At 50.3% G+C, this 18,112-nt stretch overlaps 1 protein-coding gene across 1 annotated transcript in view; it reads right to left on the reverse strand.

The window, feature by feature from the left end:
* Window positions 1-18,112, reverse strand: part of LOC311178709 (paladin-like) — a gene marked incomplete at both ends in the record, with an annotated part of 146,141 nt that overhangs the window by 29,228 nt on the left and 98,801 nt on the right.

Genomic DNA, 18,112 nt, shown 5'->3' on the forward strand with positions numbered 1-18,112 from the left:
AATTCTGTCCCCCCACTAAGCTCTGCCTCACTGAGCTGATTGGCTCCTGGGTTGACCATGCTCCTCTCTCACCCTTCACACATGCTGCCTCTACTTTCTGGAAACTTTCTCCTTAGGAGAAAAGAACCAAGTAAGTCAACTTAGCCTTCAGGTTTCAACTTCAAAGGCAGCTACCTCCAGGAAGACTTCCCTGACGGCCAAGTCTAGGTCATGGCCCCTAGCACACTGCTCCCATGTTTCCCCATCATAGCACTGTGAGACCCGGGGCCACTCCTATCTTATTCATAATTGAATCCTCTAGTCCAACACCTGCCATAAATTTATGCTTTAAAAAAATGTTGGATGGATGATTAGATGGGTGAACGAATGAAATCCACCAAAGAATCTTCTAGCCTCTGCCTGAACTCTCCAGGATCATTACCTATGGTAGTAGCTATTCTACTTGAGCTACCATGAGCTGTCATGTTCTAACCATGACCTGTCATGTTACACAAAAGCCTGCTTTCTGAACGCTGCAGGCCCAGTGGTGGCTTGGTTGGGCAGAGAGGCCACTAGACTGACTCCTGTCCAGGCAGCTTGCCTCTCATTCCTCCCTGTGAAGGAGCCACAGAAGGGCCACTCACTGCCAAGGTGGCAGTCATGTGGGACTGAGCCAGCTGCCTCCTCTCTGTTACTGACAACAGAAGTGACGCCCCTCTTGTGGCAGGTGAAGAGCAGTTCTTAATTGTTACCTACCCAGCCCTCTTGTTTCTCAATGAGCCCCATTACCAGCTGAGTCGGGTCCAACAGCGCAGTTCTTGCTCAGGGCACCACTAGGGCCCCCTTGGCCTAGGTAGGTTGGAGAAGGGCCAGGCTCACCACCTTAACCTGCTCATGGGATTCTTTTCCCCCTACACCTCTCCCCTTGCTCACACCTGACCATGAGGTTCTTTCCAGCCCAGCCGCCACATCCCAGGATGCCACACACATAAGGAGCAAAAGCATCCTCCTGACTTCACACCGTCTGAGCTGGGTCACAGATGACGTGCCCACAGGGTGCTTAGGTTTGTGTCACGCAGAAAGGGATCAATCGCTGTCACAAACAGGACACTCGAGATCAGCCAAGGACTGACATCCAAGACAGAGTAGTAAAGCCAGCTGGGTACAGGGCCTGGGGGACATGGACAGGGTTCTCGCACCACTGCAGCTGTGATGGCGGGGAGGGAGGTGCAGGAAAATGAAATGACCCATCCACACATTCACCACATGCTAACCATAGTGATCTAGCCTGTGAACTTTGGTTTTGATGTGACTTTGAGCCCCAAACTCAATCAGTTCTCTTGAGTACACCGCAATCTCAGAAAACGCGGCTGCAGGCCCCAGGATCCGCCATGTAAAATGAGCGGCTAGAACAATGATTGTTGTACCACTTTCCAGCTTGAGTTGGGGGCCGGGCCCTGATTGAATCCATCATCTAGACCCCGACTCTCAGTGGGCATGGCCGAATGGACCCATTTCTTAAGTACCTGCTGTGGGACAGGCCCCCACGGGCATTATTCCATTTACTTGTCCTGAGAGCCCCACCTTACCGCTGAGGAAACGGAAGCTGAGGAAGGCTTCCTAACGCCCCCTGGCTGCCTAGTGCTGGGAAAGCTGCTGCCAATGGCTCTGGGTTTGCGCCCTACTCCTGCTTCCCATTGACACCCCAGCCTGGCTGCCCTCGGCCACTGCAGACCCCAAGCAATATTCACTGCCCTAAGCTCCCCCTGTCTCCCCCCCAGCCAGCACAGAGGGTCTCAAGGAGTCTTTTTCTTCTCTCTGGCTCCTCACTCCCTCCATTCTTGCCCATCTTACATGGAAGTGTCCTTGCCCACCATGGCCGGGGCCTTCTGGACTCCTCAGTATTTGGAAACAATACCCATAGGCTGCACAGAGCTCTCCAGGGGCTAGAAGTTAGGGCACATGTGGTTCCCTTTCCAGGGCCCCTACAGAACCAGCCCCCCGGCTCCCATGCCCACCTCTAGACCAGAAGAGCACTGGGAAGGCCAGACTTGGGAATGTCCGAGCCAGAAGGACAAGCAGGGAGCAGCATCTACCAGGCATCCCTCTGTTTGGGACACTGGACCGGCGCGCCAACCTCCTGTCACCCTGACGCACTCCAATTGCGAACAGGACAGATGGGGACCTGCTCATGGTCGTACACCCGGATCCAGAGAGGCCCACTCCTTCTAATTCTAAAATGCAACCACTGCAATTCTCATTCCAAGGGCCCTCCTCACTCAAGGGGGCAGCTTTTGCTGGAGGCAGCTGTGGGGGAGGGGGCACCCAGAGTACAGGACTCCAGCCAGGCCAGAACCCCCTCCTCACCCCTTACAGAGCGAGCTGGGTGGAGGCGAAAGAGGAGGCTGTGTTGAAGCTGGAGCAGGACGTCCACATGTAAACATCTCTTTATAATTCAAAACACAAAACAAAAAGATGGTTTGCTGAGCTAATTCACAGGCAGAAGAGATGGCAGGGAATGATAGAGCTTTGTTAGGATCCCAAATTGCTTTCAAGTCCTTTGGACATGATTTAACCACGCAAATGTGCTTATTCAGCAAACCATGCAAATTAGCTTATAAATCCTGAGTAATCCTTGGCGATCAGTATCTGCTACATGAAGCAGGTGCTATGGGGACCCCAGCTGGGTCATACAGTAGCTTTTTCTTGGTTTTCATCTGTCGTGAATCTGAAAATAATACTAGGGTTTTCCTTGAGAAGGTTCAATGATTTCGACGTTCTGGTCAATTCTTCCCTAATTATGTCTCCCAACTATTGCCAAAGAGCATGTCTTTGTTTATTGACTTTGTGGTAACACAAAACTGTGCAAAAAGGCCCTTATTGATTCCATCTGGAGGGATCAGCACCAAGCCTTCCCAGACAGATGTGTGTGGTGTGCTACACCCTCACTTACTAAGTGACCTGGATCCAGTGGCTCCCCTCCGAGCCCCCAGTTCGTGATGTGTCGCCCAGACACGCTGGCAGTTAAGCCATTTTCAGATCACACATATACCCATGTGTGGGGCAGGATGGGATGCAGAAGCAGCGGCCAGTGTGTAGGGCATGCAGCGTTGGAAAGAGCCCCTGCTGTGGGCTGACACCTCTCCTGCCCCAGGTCCTTCAGATGGGTGAGGGCTACCTCTTATCAAAGGGGGGCAGGTAGAGAGGGAGCAGAGTGGACTGAAACAATTTTTCAGGTGTACATGAGATGCTCAATACAATCTACTCACTCAATAAACACACAGACTCCACTGCGTGAGGAGCCTCAGAGATGCAAGGACCCCCATCTATAGCCTGCTTGTCCGGTCTGCTGCTGTCGCCTCCCTGCCAGGAGACCAGCTCTGGCTGGAGCCAACTTTCCTTCTCCACAATCTTCCTTGGAAAATCTCAGTAAGATGACTTGATCCTGCATATCTGCAGCCAAGGAATGAGTAGGCCAGAGCACCGTGCAGGGATGGGGAGCCAAGGCAGAAGGGACAAGCCTGTCCCCAGCACAACAGCCTAATGCAGAAGAGAGGGGCAGAGAAGCCCAGGGATGGGCCACTCCCATATGGCCCCCATCAGACCACTACCACCAAGTGCTTTCACAGCCCCCACCGCCAGGGCTTCCCTTCCCAGGGGTTTGGAAACTTCAGGATGCTTGACCCCTCAGAGCCTAGATTATGGAGAGTCTCTCCCAAAACCATTGTGACAATGACGTGACCTCCCCTTGTGAAACAAATAAACACGCTGTCATCTCACAAGCCCAGGAAACAGCCACCAACACCCAACGGGTGGAAAGGCCATCCGGGTATCCAACGGAAGCCATACTGCCAGCTCTGAGGATGGGGAGGGGTGTCTTTTGGGAGAAATCTCTCTCTGCTATCCCTTAACCAGATCGTTAAGACCCTTCTGGTCACACAGGCAAATGCTCAGGATAAGCTCTGATTGGCCTCAGTGACCGCTTAAGTCCATGCCTAGCCCCCAGCCAATCACAGCGTCGGGACCACGGGGTGGACAGGGTGGCTCTCGGTCCCTGTTGCGCCTGAGATGGAAACTCAGAGATGGTCACTAGAAGATGAGTAGGGACTGGGGAGAAGACAACCAATGTCCACTCTGTGGCACCAGAATACATGGGGACCTAGTGCTCATTTCAGAGGCTGTTGGAGTCAGCTCTGGGCACGGGAATCCCGGCCATTTTCAATGATGAGGAGAAAAATGCATGGCGCAGGTTGTACGTCAAGAAGCAGGGGAAATGGGCTACTAGACAAATACTCATTTGGAAAAATATCAATTATATTCTCTGCTTTATGGCATTCACCAAAATGTATTGCAAATGAATTAAAGAACTAAATTTAGAGAACTACACTGTGCAAAAATTCAAAGAAAACATAGGAAATAAACATAGATCTGTGGAGAGGGAAGGTTGCTTACACATGGTATAAGAAACCAAATGCAGCATTTGACTATATCATAACTTACAACTTCTCTATGTCAAAATACACTCCAAAAAAGTTACAAGAGCAAATAATCTGGGAGGAAGAACTGCTTGTAAACAGTACCTATCTATCTGTCAATTTATCCATCTATCCATCTATCCATGAATAAATCGATTTTATTAAAAATTCATACCTATCAATTTAAAAAAGACAACCCAGCATAACAAGAGACAAATGCAGAGGAGAGTAAATCCGAATGGCCGATAAGCATATGAAAAGATGTTCTACTTCATTAGTAATCTGGGAAAATCATATTAAGATAAAATTAAAGACATTTTTTCCTTAGCAATTTGGCAAAAATTAAAAAGACTGCTGACCTCAAATAATGAGGTGGGACTGGGGAAATGGGTGTTTTCATAATCTGCTGGTGTTTAATTCAGCCCAGAAGACAGCCTCGTTCAGTTCAAAGAAAGAGTGAACATCACTTTTGGATAGAGCGGGCACTGTCATGTAAGTTTTGTCCATGGGTGGGTGGGTGGAGGTGGGCAAGGAATAAGTAAGCTAAGAGGACACACAATGAATCTTAAAAGGTGCACCTCACATCATGAATTATCGGAAACAAGCATTTCTTGTGGGTGTTGAGGGGAACCTCTTAAAAGAACAGCAAACAGCAAGTCCAAGAACCACAAGACCATGAATATGAGTTTTTCAAGTAATCACCTTTCCACTCAACCCCCTCCTCACCCACCTGCCTAGGACACCCCGATAAAGGATGGACATCTCTCTCTCCCATCCCTGAAAATGGCAGAGGACTCCAGGACTCCAGAGCTGGGTCTTGGAATCAAAACACTCTCGGGTTCTCTGTCACTGCCTGTAAAATGGGGATCCTGGGGCCTCCCTCGTGTCACAAGGGGTTAAAATGCAAGCTATGAAGCTGTCCGCAGCCTCTACAGCACAAGTTCGATTCCTGGCCGACCAGGGAGCAACCTACATGGTGCGGGAGATCTCTCCTGTTGCGCCTGCTGCACTTCTCCACAGTGTATTTCGTCAGTCTGCCTGTTCTGTTCCCTGCTCTGTCTCTGGTGAATCCTCTCACGCCCCTCCGCCCCCATACACACACCCCTCTGGCCCGAACTCCAGTTCCTGTATGCATAAATAATAATAAATAAATCTTTTAAAAAATAAAAATAAAATAACTCTTCTTATAAACAAAATAAAAATAAAAAAATAAAATGGGCATCCTAGTACTTCCCTGGTGGTATTGTTGGAGTTCTGAATGAGATGAAGGCTGCACATGAAGCCAAATGTCATAGGTAAAGAAAGTGTTCTGCTAGAGAATATCATAAAACAAAGGGTTGATCTGAGAACAGATGGGCTGCAGTGGAGGCTCAGATATGAGAAATGAGAAATGAGCTATGAGAAATCCAGTGTGACTATCCTATAAGTCAATAATGAAAAAGACCCAAAGGAAAAAATCAGCCAAGGATAGACAAGTCATAAAAAAGAAAATACAAAAGGTCAATACATGTGAAAAAAGAGTTCAAATTCTCTGTTCATTTACAAAAATTATAAAGTTAAATAACTATGAGATGCTATTTTGAACCATTAACTGGCAAGAACTTTTTAAAAATGTAATACACAGAGCTGGGAAGAGTTGTGACCCGGCATCCTCATACAGTGCTGTTTGAAACATAAAATAGGACCTTTCTGGTGACAAATTGAAAGTATACATTGAAAACCTTTACAATGGGCTTTCCCGTAACCTAGGAAGTATCAGAGGTTGATATTGCCCTAGCAGATTTAGAGACATCAACCCAGATCACTGCCAAACTCTCAGTCCTCTCCCACCCTCCCCACCCCCCACCCCTCACCCCCCCATTCACAGGGAAGACTGAGCTACAATGTCTTGCCCCTCTGGCCACAGCCCACAAGACCCACAGCCCCTCACTTGAGATCAGAGGGCAGGGTAGTGCATGGGGAAGGCAACTTCATCTGCCTGGAACGGCTCATAGACAACAGGAAACCAAGGTGGTTACTTTCTTGAAGTGCAGTCAGAGAAGGCTGACCTTCCCAGAAAGCGACCAGAGAGGCCAAGACAAGAGTGAGGAGGCCTCAGCCAGGTCTCAGGCAGCAGGGTCTGGGGTGGGATTAGCTGTGTGAGATTGATGTGGAGAAGACACTGTGGTGCATAAAGGAGGAGGCAGAAGGCAGGAAGAGTCTCGACCACAACTTGGGTCTGATACCCGAAGAAGAGATGGAGAAGAGCCCACCCTGCTGGGCAGCTCTGAGGAGCTCCTGGCCAGACCATGGGGAAGCCCAAGCAAGGCTGGTGGATGCAGGCACACCGCAGTGGGCAGACATAGCCTGAGTCGAGGCCCTAGGGCCCCTGCGGTGCTCACTGTTGGCTGTTGGCTGGGAGCAGCCCAAGGGACTGAGCACTGGAGAGGGAGCCTGGCCTTTCTCTTGTTCAGGGAAGGGTCAGCCTTTTTGTTCTACTTGGGCTTTCAGCTGATTGGCTTAGATTCCACTCTGAGGTAGGGCAATGTGCTCTACTGAGTCTAGTGATTTAAATGCTAATCTCATTCAAAACTCCCCTCACAGAAATACCAGAATAACATTGAACCACGCATCTGGGAGCCCCACGGCACAGTCAATTTGACACATAAAATTGACTGTCACAACATGGTGAATGAAGAGATGGGGTAATCAAACTTCCAGATCCTAATTTCATAGAGCAGATGTGAATGCTTTACATGCTCACATATAAAACACAGTATGGCACATAGAGAAAAGGAAATAGAACAAAATGTTGGGCATCTGGTTGTGAGATTACACATGATTTTTATTTTCTTCTATCTTCCAAACTCCTCTAGTTTGAATGGGTCTCTGCCTTCTATTTGATCTTCTGTTTCTTCCTCTGTAAATGTCCAAACTCCAGTTTCCTCTATTGTAAATCCGATGGTACACTTAAAAAGCTAGCACAGGGGCCCAGAACAGCAGATGCCAGCAAACCTCAGCATCTCTCCTGTCCACCCTCCTTAGGTCAAGAGGCAGAGGGAAAACACATGTTTCTCATTTTCCCACAAATCACATGGCCAAGGCAAGGATCAGTCCGCCAATTTACAATGACCCCTGGGGGAGGAAGTGATTTACCCAGAACCCCGGCAAACTGTGGACCTCCAATTATACTGAAGCTTCAAGCCCCAATCCTGCTCTTCTCAGTCACACAAAGGCAGGAGAGTTGGTTCACCCCCTCCCTGCTGGCTTCCTCTGGCAAACTGTCAAATCAGCCCTTCTCCAAGATCTGATTCTCCAACCCCAGCTCCAATCCCCTCAGGCCCAGGCTTCCTTGACTTCTAAGGAACCTCTGGTCTCCAGGCGGCTAACTTGGGGACACCTCTCTGGCCTCCTTAGATGCAGGAATAAATAACTCAAGTAACCAACTCTATGGAACCTAAAACGATTTCTGCAAGACTACCTGCTGCGTGCTAGGCACACACAGGCACTTCACCTGTGCTAACACTGAACGTACCCTACAGAATGATCTGAACACACCAGGCACACCTGTGTGTCTGTACCCAGACCCCTTATCCCAGACAGAAAAGTGCTGACTGCCCCCTGTACACACACACACTCACACACACACATACACCAGGGCACACGCCTCTAGGCTCTCATTCAGAAGCCAACGGGAGCATCCTTGAACCCTGCTATGCTGGGGAATAACCCAGGAGGCCTTCCTTCCCAGGCTCGTGAGATCACCAGGATGTTCCGTTCTGTCCATCCCCAGCTGACCTTAGCACTACAACCCAAATCCTGAATGAAAGAGCTTGGAGAGCAGTCTGGGCTCAGTACTCGCCTTACAGGGCTAGGGGGCAAGATGCCTATTGTTTTAAGAATTTACCAAGCCAGTGTTCAAAAAACAGCGCAATTCTGTTTAGAAATTAGGCAAATCACCAAAAAGATTTTTACCTAAATACAAATTATGACCAATCCACGACTCCTATCAGGATAGACGGACACGCCACCCCACACTAAGTATTCACCCACCCCAACCCATCTACGGCCTCCCCAACTCCATTCACACTCCTACACGCCCCATGCTGACGTTGCATGTTTGGGTTCTGAATGGATTTACAAGATTTTCACAGCAAGTCACTGCCTCAGTCAAATTTCGAAGGAACCTCTCTGCTCCTGCTCCTGGTCCATGGGCTCCCAACTTGCCCGACACTCGGGATTCAGGTCTGGAGCCACAACTCCCAGGACCACTTGGATTTCCTGCCCAGGAAGTGGGCTCCTGGTGGGTCCCAGGGTAGATGATGGGGGCCCAACCCCACTGAAGAGAGGCAGAACAGTCCTGACACGTTTGTACCGGGCAGACGGGTCTCTGGGCAGTCACGGAGCCAGGGACAGTGGCAAGGAAGTGGTGAGTTCCCCAGAGCAGGAGGAAAAGAGGCAGAGGGTAGACACTCCTGCAAGGATATTCCAGAGAAGTCTGTACACCCGCAGGAATGGATAGGCCTCTGAGGTCCCTCTAACTTGCTGATTGTTGTTCTAAAGAGGAATTGCTGAGGGGGCTTCCATAGACATCCTGAGACCAGGGGCACAAAGAAACTGCCTGAGGTCAGGAGTGGAAAGGCTTTTCTAATTGACACTGTTGTCAGAGCCCAAGAGCTGTGTGGTAGAGGATGAGCATGGTTCTGTGGAAGGACCACCGAGAGGCTGGCAGGGATGGGGGCTCAGAGGACTGTGAAGGGTCCTTCCAGCCTGAAGGCTCTAACATGCCATGCATCCCAGCCCTTTGCTGGCTTCTCTCTGCTGCTATGACAGCCATCACAGAAATGTTCCAGAAGAGAGAGACGGGCACCGGCCAGGTAGATCCTAAAACCATGGCATAGAACAGTACCAAGCTTCTTGGGACAGCAGCTGTGCAAAGTGAGGCATGCCTGCATGGGAAGCTGTCTTCCTGTACAATAAATCCACGTCTGCAAGGCAACAATCCAATGGCCAACACTGTTGACGGCCTCCACATGGTGACATGGCTTTGGCTCCCAAAATTCTCCTGCATCGGCCAGAAAAATGTTATCATAAATATACAAATCAGGAACAGCTTTGATGAGAACAGCATCCTGCTGGATGGGCTGATGTAAGACCCAAGTCTGCAAACTCAGGAGCAAAGGACTGTGGCCTGTGGGAGAAGAAATTGTTTAGTGTGTGTGCAAGTTCCAGTGAGGCCTCCATGCAGCCTTCCTTGCACCTGTCTTTAGCACTGACCCCACATGCACAGTTGGTGGGGGGCAGGGCATCCCCTGGGACCCACACCCCACGAAGGCTGTGCCTGCTACAGACCCCCGTCCTGCAGGTACCTTGCCGGGTGCACACTCCGTGCCATCCAGCGGGGGCCCCTTCTTGGTCTTGCAGAAGTACGGGTTGTCGGGGTGGCTGCACCACAGCTGCTTGCAGGCCTCAAAGGTCCTGAACTGCGTGGCAGCGGGAGCGGGCTCACGGGCTGCACTGGTGCTCCAGTTCTGACACATTGCCCCGGGGGGCAAAGGGTAGAGACAGAGGTAGAGGAGGGTTTGGTATCGGATGCTGGGCTCAGGATACTGCCAGGAAAGCAGGAGGAGCCTGTCCAGACACACACGCACGCGCGCGCACACACACACAGAGACAGACTGTGTCTTGACTCTACCCCAAGTGCCAGTGGCTGCCAGATGCCTCCTCTCCAGTAGGGCACAGAGGAGAAGGAGCCAGCCATAGCCCACACTGCCCTGTCCCCTCCCTAAACCCTCCCGGCCTTATAGAGGCCACAATGTCACTGAGCAGGGACTATGGTTCGAGGTTCTGGGGAGTCTGAGTCCCGTGCACATGGGGGGCATCGACGGGGTCAATGGTCCAGCCCAGACCCCGGCACCCAGAAAAGGTCAGGATTCCCATCTCCTCCCATCTCACCTGCCACACCAGAAGTGGGAAGGTAACTATGCTCCAGAATGTTCAGGAGAGCCCCAATTTCCTAATAGTCTCTCCTATCATCCCAGGCAGACAACAAATACAGCACATGGGCATCAAAATGCCCATGTTCTCCAGCCCAAAGCAGATGCCCTGTCTCCCAGGCTTGCCTGGCACATTGACGCCTCCCAACTCTGTAGAGGTGAGCAGGGTGTTGAGTTCCAGGGTTGGGGCTGAGCTACTCGGGTCGCCGAGGCCCGACCCCTTCTGCAAGCACCTGTCCTGGACTGTCCCATTTTCTGTTGCTCATCTCTTTTCTGGGTGGCCCTCACTGATCCCCAGGCTGTGCCCTGCTCTGCCCTGCGGCTGGGGCAGGGTTGTGTGGCCTTGTGTCCACCTCCTCAGACACAAGGGCGGGGGAGATGGGAACAGACCCCCTGGAGGGAGGTGTGTGAATTTCGCTAGGGTGGAAAGCCAGCCCCAAACCTTCCTCCACACCCCTGAAGAGCAGGTGGTGTCCTCCCAGCTGGAGCCCAGCACCTGCTGTGACTCATGGACCCCGCGCAGTTCAGCTCCCAGATCAGTCCAGCCAGGATCTCATTACTCTGCTCTCTGCCTTCTTTCCTGGTATGAAAGTGTTCTCCAGCCACTGTACAGCTGGAGTGAAAAGAGGTGGGGCTGGGCAGGGCAGGGGTGTACCAGAAGGTGGCAAAGTGAGCCCCGTTCACCTAGCGTGCCATATGGTGGCACCACCCAGCCTGGGAGCACATCGCCAGACCTGCTGGTGGGGCTGGGTGGACCAGCCTGGGTCACAGGACATGGCACCCGGCTGGCAGAGCTGGTAAGGACTGACCGCTGAGCAGGTGTGTTACCCAGAGCCGAAGTCAAAACAGCCCTGCTCATCCATAGAGTAGTCAGTGCCAGGCAGTTCCGGGGGCTGGAGCCAGGCAGGTGCAAAGGGGTCGTCAAGGAGGCAGTCATAGGAGCTGTGTAAAGATGGATGGTGAGCTAGGCAGAGGCAGGAATTCCCCACCCTACCATCCTCGAAGGATGGACTTTTAATGAGCAGGAAAGGACTTCAGGAATCTGACCCACAGCCCTGTGCTGGAGCTGTCTTCCAGGAGGTCAGGCAGCCCTGACCCTCTCTGGCATAGGCCCTCACTTGGTCCCATGGCTGTGTCTGGCGGGATCCAGGGAGAGGCACCCAGAACTGGGGTTGGGTGTGCAGCTCGTAGTTATCTTACAAGCTGGGTTTCCCCACCAGAGAGGGACATGCTATGTGGCCCAGACCAGGCTGATACATGGACAACTGGAGGGTTCACTGCACTGAGAGAAAAGGGAACGTCAGCCCACCATGCAGGACGCACCTGGGCCCGGGCCAGCAGCCACGGGGGGTTAGTGCAGCTTTTCTGCCCACCCTTGCCCCAACCAAAACCTCTCCACTCCCATTCTCAGCCCTGAGCTCCCGAGTCTAACACGTGTCCGCCCAGCAAAGCCGGAAATTGTTTCAGGAGCAGGACGGTGTTGGAGGGGAGATCACTCAGGGTGATCTCTGCTTGGAGTGGCAGGTTGCTGCCCCATCCTGGCCCCCAGGGCAGACATAACCTACAGGAGGTAGAGGCCGATTTCCAGCTGCTGCAGCAGGACCAATGGAAGCAGTGGAAGGTGCTTTTGAAGAACAGAGAAAGGTTTCTTTGCAGCCACTGACCCTCAGACTCAGTGCCCCTGCTGCAGCTGGTCCCTGGTGAGGGCTGAGGCCCTCCTCAAAGCCCAGGGCAGCTCATAGGAGAGGAACAAAATTGTGATTCTATGAGGAAGGAGGAAGGGAAGTGAATGGTTTGGGGCTGGGAAGCCAGGCGTGATGCCAACCTTTAAAATGGGCCAAATCTCCAGAATGCTGGAGCCGGTGCCTCTCGGTCTGGTTCTAACCAGTCAGAGGACTGACTCTCTCACCCCTAAGACACAGATTTTCCCTCTCCACCTCCAACTCATGTTCAGTTCTACCATCACTTGGACATGTCTCTGCACCGTGTGCTGAACACTGGCGTTCAGAGGCGACCATGGCACAGCAGTCTGTGTGTTCTGAGCTTGCCGCTTTGAAGGGCCATAGAAAGGGTCTGATGTGACAGGGTGGGGTGACCTGCTGGGTGAGGAGTAGACACAGGCACGGTGAGGGTGCCTAGGAGGGACATCAGACCTACGTTTGAATAAAGCTAACTTCTCAGCCAAGTCTTACAGGCACAGGTGTGGTGAGAGGAAAAAGGGGAGGTCATCTCAGGCACAAGGAACTGCATGGTTGGTGGAAGGATCAGAAAAGAGACCAGGATGGAAAGCAGAGGCTGGGGGGCTGGCAGGAAGAGCAGTGCTGAGAGGCCCCCTTCTGAAGCCAGCGGGGCCGTGGGGAGGAATCTGGCCTATCCAGAGGGCTCTCGGCAGTCGCTGGAAGGTTCTGTGAAAGGGCAGGCACAGAGTTAGCATTTAGAAAGCTGGTGAAAATAAAACCTGTTTTTAAATTCCTCACTCACACTGAGGTGTGAGTCAACCATGGTTGTGTAGTAGGATATTTAGTGCCCAAAGGGGTGAAAGCTTGAGGATATGGAATAGGAGGAGCTTATAATAGTGGTTTTTGTCTTTTGAAATACATCAATATACCTATTAAGGTATATTTTTACATCTTTTATATTTATAATCTACATTTCAATATATTTATATATTATATACTGTGAAATGTATAATAAATTATATATCATGACATAAAATCTATACCATATATAACATATAACACATAATCATAATTCATAATTATATGGGAATAAAACTTTTTCTGTATATAAAATATATAATATAAACATGTATCTTAATATGATAGGTTTCTAACAACCGAGACTGTTATTCTATTTCCATGTATTTTCAGTGTAATGAGGGAACAGTCTGTTGTGGAATTGAGTAAAACGGCACATGGGGGTGGAGAATTCTCTCCCCTCACCCAAGGCCAACACCCTCCAAGGCTATGGTCATTTTGTGATCCTCCTCTTTCTAAATTTGGAAAATGAGACTAGAAATACCTATCGACCACCTCTGATGGGCACCCACGACGCCAGCCATACATGGAAACTGAGAGCCAGGAGCAGACCAGGCAACCTATAGCACCTTGGGCAGCTCTGCTTCCTGCTCAGCCCCTAAACCTGAACGCCCTGAGGGATGGAGAAGCCTCCATCGTTGCCCCCACTCAGAGGACACACTTATTAGAGATGAATCTCCATTTGATCAGTTACCCACCCCATTTCAAATGGGTACCCCAGCCTTGCCTGTGAAGTTCCCACCTTCCATGTACACAGAGTTTTCACAAGCCCCAGCTCTAACTCATTGTGAGTTAGAAGCTGCCATTCACATGTCCTCCAAAAGAGGGAAAGACCTTTACCCACCATCTGGCCATGGAGAAGGCTACGAGCATTTATGGAGCACCAGCTGTGTACCTGGCACAGAACCCAGTAAGCTTCAGCCTTCCAGCTCTGCTTTTCCTTTAAACTTTGACCTCAACTCACATGGCCTAGATGTGAACCTCTTGTGATTCAAGTGGTGAGGATGTTTTGTCTGATGTCTAGTTTTTCCTAGCAAGCAAAAAACCCCAGCTGAGAGATTAGGAGATCAGGTCAAAACTTGGCCACAAAGTGGCAAGATGGCTCTAGGTGGTCCCTTCCAACCTCACGCTGCACAGTGAACGGAGGCTGAGGTCACCTCTGTGGTTCCTCGGAGCCCCTACAAGTCCATGACTCAGCCCCCAGGCCTTTGCACAAGCCAAGTTCTCAGTCTGCGAGCCTTTTTCCACGCCACTCCCAGAAAGCTTTGGTGGGTCCTTTCAGTCCTTTCTCAGCAGTCACCCCTCTGTGAATTGTTCCTACTGTCTCATCCCCAAACCATTCATCCCTTCCACATCTGTGCCTTGGGCAAAAGTCTATGGGACTCCTGCACTGAAATTATTATTGGTGAACCTAATTGGGCTAATACTCATGAAGAAAGCTCTCATTTTACCTTTAAGAACCATCTAACATATAATCTGCAACATAGAAGTTTTATAAATGTTCAGTGAATGCCTGTATGCCTTATGGGTTCTTAATCTGCTGTAGTGTTAGGGGATCCCCTATCACGATCTAGAGAAAGACACATACTACTTGTTGAAGCATTTCTTACAAATACCTCATGGGCAGGGGTGCTGCTTTGCTCAGGTTTTGTCGCACCAGACCTTGGCACCCACTGGGTGTGTATTCCATTGAACGGCATGGAACTCTCCTCCCAGCTCCTCCATACTGAGTGAGCAGTTCTTTCCAGCAGGCAAAATGGTTCCTCTAAGAGTTTGGCTCCATCCCCAGGAAGGGTGTATGGATTAGGGATTGCATAAGAAGTATCTACCTGGCACCAGTGTGGGGAGCTGCAGGCCAGACTTGGCTTGGCAGCATGGTGATGGCAAGGCAAATGCCTCCAGCTCCAACAGAGTGCCCAAGACGACCATCACCACCATGGCCGATGGACCCAGACTTGAGTGAAAATGTCCCCAAGGACAGAGCAACTCCTGTCAACAAAACAACAATGATGCTTGTGAAGCAAGTGAAGTGTGGCAGGCTGCTATTAAGGGCCGGTTCCTTCAGCTCAGCCTTCACGGGGCTAGATATTCTGAGCATGACCCAGCCAGGGATCGCTTCTCCCTACCTAGGTCAGGTTAATACTTATTTTACTAAGTTTTTTCATATAATCACTGTGGGTAGACTGGGGTTCAGAAAAGTTAAGTAACCAGCTCAAGCTCACACAGTAAATGGCAGAGCTGGGTCTCAGAGTCAGCTCTTCAAATACTAAAATCCATGTTCTCCAAGCTCCTATGGGTTCTGCAAGCCCATCAGTTCTTACCAAATTATTAGTTTCATAGGTTTCTCGTAGCACATGGCTCCCCAACGTGCCTGGAACCCATTGCGAACATTCAGGAGATGCATGTCTCTGCTTAAGGCCAGGGATCTCAGTAAAAATCAACCCTGCAGACCCAACTAGATGGTGCGAAGGATACCAGCCTCCACGGGTGTCCAGGCTTGGGATCTGTGTGAGGCTTGATACACATCATCTCACCCAACAGCTGAAGGTGACACCCTCAGTTTTTGTTTTATAACTCCAAGCAGCTGAGGCCAGCCAGGCCCTGTACCACCTTACATTTATCCTCCACAGGCCTCCTGGATATGATTTTTGGCAAGGCCTCCATCCAATGAGCCAGGTCAGCCCTGGGAAGCTGGGAGGTTTCTGGGATGGGAACAGGGTCAGAAAACCCTCCGAGGGCCCTTGACTCAGACCCTGCATGGCTACTTAGGACAGTGGAGCTGAGCTTTGGGCAGAGGGTACAGACTGCCATAGGAAGGTCACAGAGAGAGCAAAGTGCTGAAGAATTAAAGTACACTGTGAAGAACCAAAACCGGAATGAGCTTAAAAAGGACTCTAGATTGCAGGTTACAGGTTGCAAAACCAGGAATCCTGAGCTATGTGAGTCCCTGAGTCCACTGCAGTTGGCCAAGAGGAAGCATTCTCCCACTCAGAGTGATTGTCCTCCCCTGAATGTTCAAAATAGGCCCACATACCTCTCCAACCACGGCCCCAGAAAGCAGCTGGCCTGAAGCAGCCACACCCAGTGACCTAAGAGCCTGACTGAGGTATGAGCGCTGGGGGGGGACACCTGCGCCTGGGGAGTGACTTTGGTGCACCACTGTCAGAGTGCTAATGGTCCAGAAAGCCAAACACAAGATGCAGATTAGTGCCAAGGGTCATGTGGGCTGTCAGTCACGCAGGGGCAGGAAGAGAGAAAGCAGCCATCCAACCCGTGCTCCCAGGCCTGTGCATCAGCTCTGGGGACCCTTGACTCTTCCTCTGACTGAATGCAGGAGCATGAGCAGCCCAAGTGAGATTAGGGACACTTGTCTCCCTCTTGCTGCCCACCCCACCTGGGAGAGAGCATTGTGACCAGGCCCATTGGGTCCTCTTATATTCTCCCTTCACTGCAGCGTCCATCAGACTCTTGTGCCCTCCTCTCCCAGAATGCGTTCTCTATCAGCACCATCCATGTGGCCTGACATTAAGGGGCTATGAAGGGTCTGGCAGTCACCCCTGTAGGATAATCCATAGTTTCCTGGCAGAAGGCTCCAGACTCCAAGGACCGAGGACTGGCTGCTCATGTCATAGAAGGCAGCATGAGCTGCATGTTCCCGAGCCCCCCAAGTCCCACTGGGCCAGGTTGGAGGCCAGACCAGGTGGATGTTGTGCTCACATGGGTTGGTATCACACTTGAGGAACCTCAGTTTAGGAAAGCCCAATCTTAGAAGGGGTCTGTGAGCAAATTGCCCAATCATCGCCCAGGGAAACGGCAAGAAAATCCTCCTTCTGTCTGGAGAGAAATAAGATCTTGTTCTTCCAGGGCCTCTTGCCATGCAAAATTTCTCAGAAAAGACAGTTGAGAACAAAAACTGCAACAGGACAGAAAAACATCCATAGGATTATCCCCCAACAGATACCAGGGCTGAAAGCATGCCTGCGTAGGAGAGGACCCGTGTCCAGAGTACAAGGGCAGGCCTTGAGCTCCATCTTTTTCCCTCTGCTCAGCCCTGCCTAGGACTAAAGCACCTGGAGGCAGGATCAGAGGCAATCCATGTGAGGCCTGGGGGAGAGTCGGTAGTACCTGTGGTCCAGAAGAGGGAAAGCAACCTTGAAAGTGAAGGTATCCTTTCTCAAGTAAGAGGGGCCTCTGGGGTGCTACCTCTGGCTGAGATGATTTGTGATTGCCCACAGGGGACGCCTGTCCTTGGGACTTCCTGCCCTGCTTAATCTGAATTATTCTCCTGACCCTAGACAGAACAGAAGACCCCAGAGGAGTTGAGAATCAGATTGGGCCAGGTTCGAGCCCAGCACCACCACTGAACATCTAGGTGACTTAGTACAAGTTACTTCACCTCTCATCTTACCTTCCTTCTTTATAAAATGAGAAAAGTAATAATTCAGAGTTATATTTTAATTTCATAGGTTGGGTCACTTTTTTAAAAATTCCTCTAATTCATTTTGAAATGTTAAATTAATTTTTTTTCTTTTATTTTCATGGGCGTGTCTTTCTAGAGACCTTTATTATCTGATGAAATGTTATTATGCTCACTGGTCTAATTTTATTATAGGAACCCTCAATGAAGCCAGGTTCCTTCTCGGTGACCTTTTGCTGTGTGATAGAGACAGGTTTCCCTGTACTTATTAATAGGGAGAACAAACAAGCAGTTCTTGACCAAGATTCATAACTCTAGGGCTCCCTCTTCTGTAGCACTGCAGAATGTGTTGAAAATGTGACTTCAGAGGTGCTTGAACTGCTTTCTGTTTCTCTCCCCTACTTTTATCTGCATCTGGTCTTTACTGGGCTCCTTACTGTCCTGCTCTGTTTAGATTCTGTTCCCAAACACTCCTAGGTGTCAAGCTTTGACCAAGAAGGGCTTTTTGGCTGGTGAGTTTCAAGATTTCTGGGAGTGATTTCATTGGAAGAATTCATTTACATCATAATTATTAAATACTTCCAAGGTAATAGTGAAGGTTAATTGTGGGAGATTTATAACTCATGTAGATAAATGTGTGCAGGGCATTGTGCCAGGGAAACAGGGTGTTAGGAATAAACTTTTCTAGCTGAAAGGCGGATGGAAACATCTCAGACACTGCTCGATTTC

This window comes from Talpa europaea, assembly GCF_964194135.1.
Source record: "Talpa europaea genome assembly, chromosome: 10".
In the NCBI taxonomy this organism is placed as follows: Eukaryota; Metazoa; Chordata; class Mammalia; order Eulipotyphla; family Talpidae; genus Talpa; species Talpa europaea.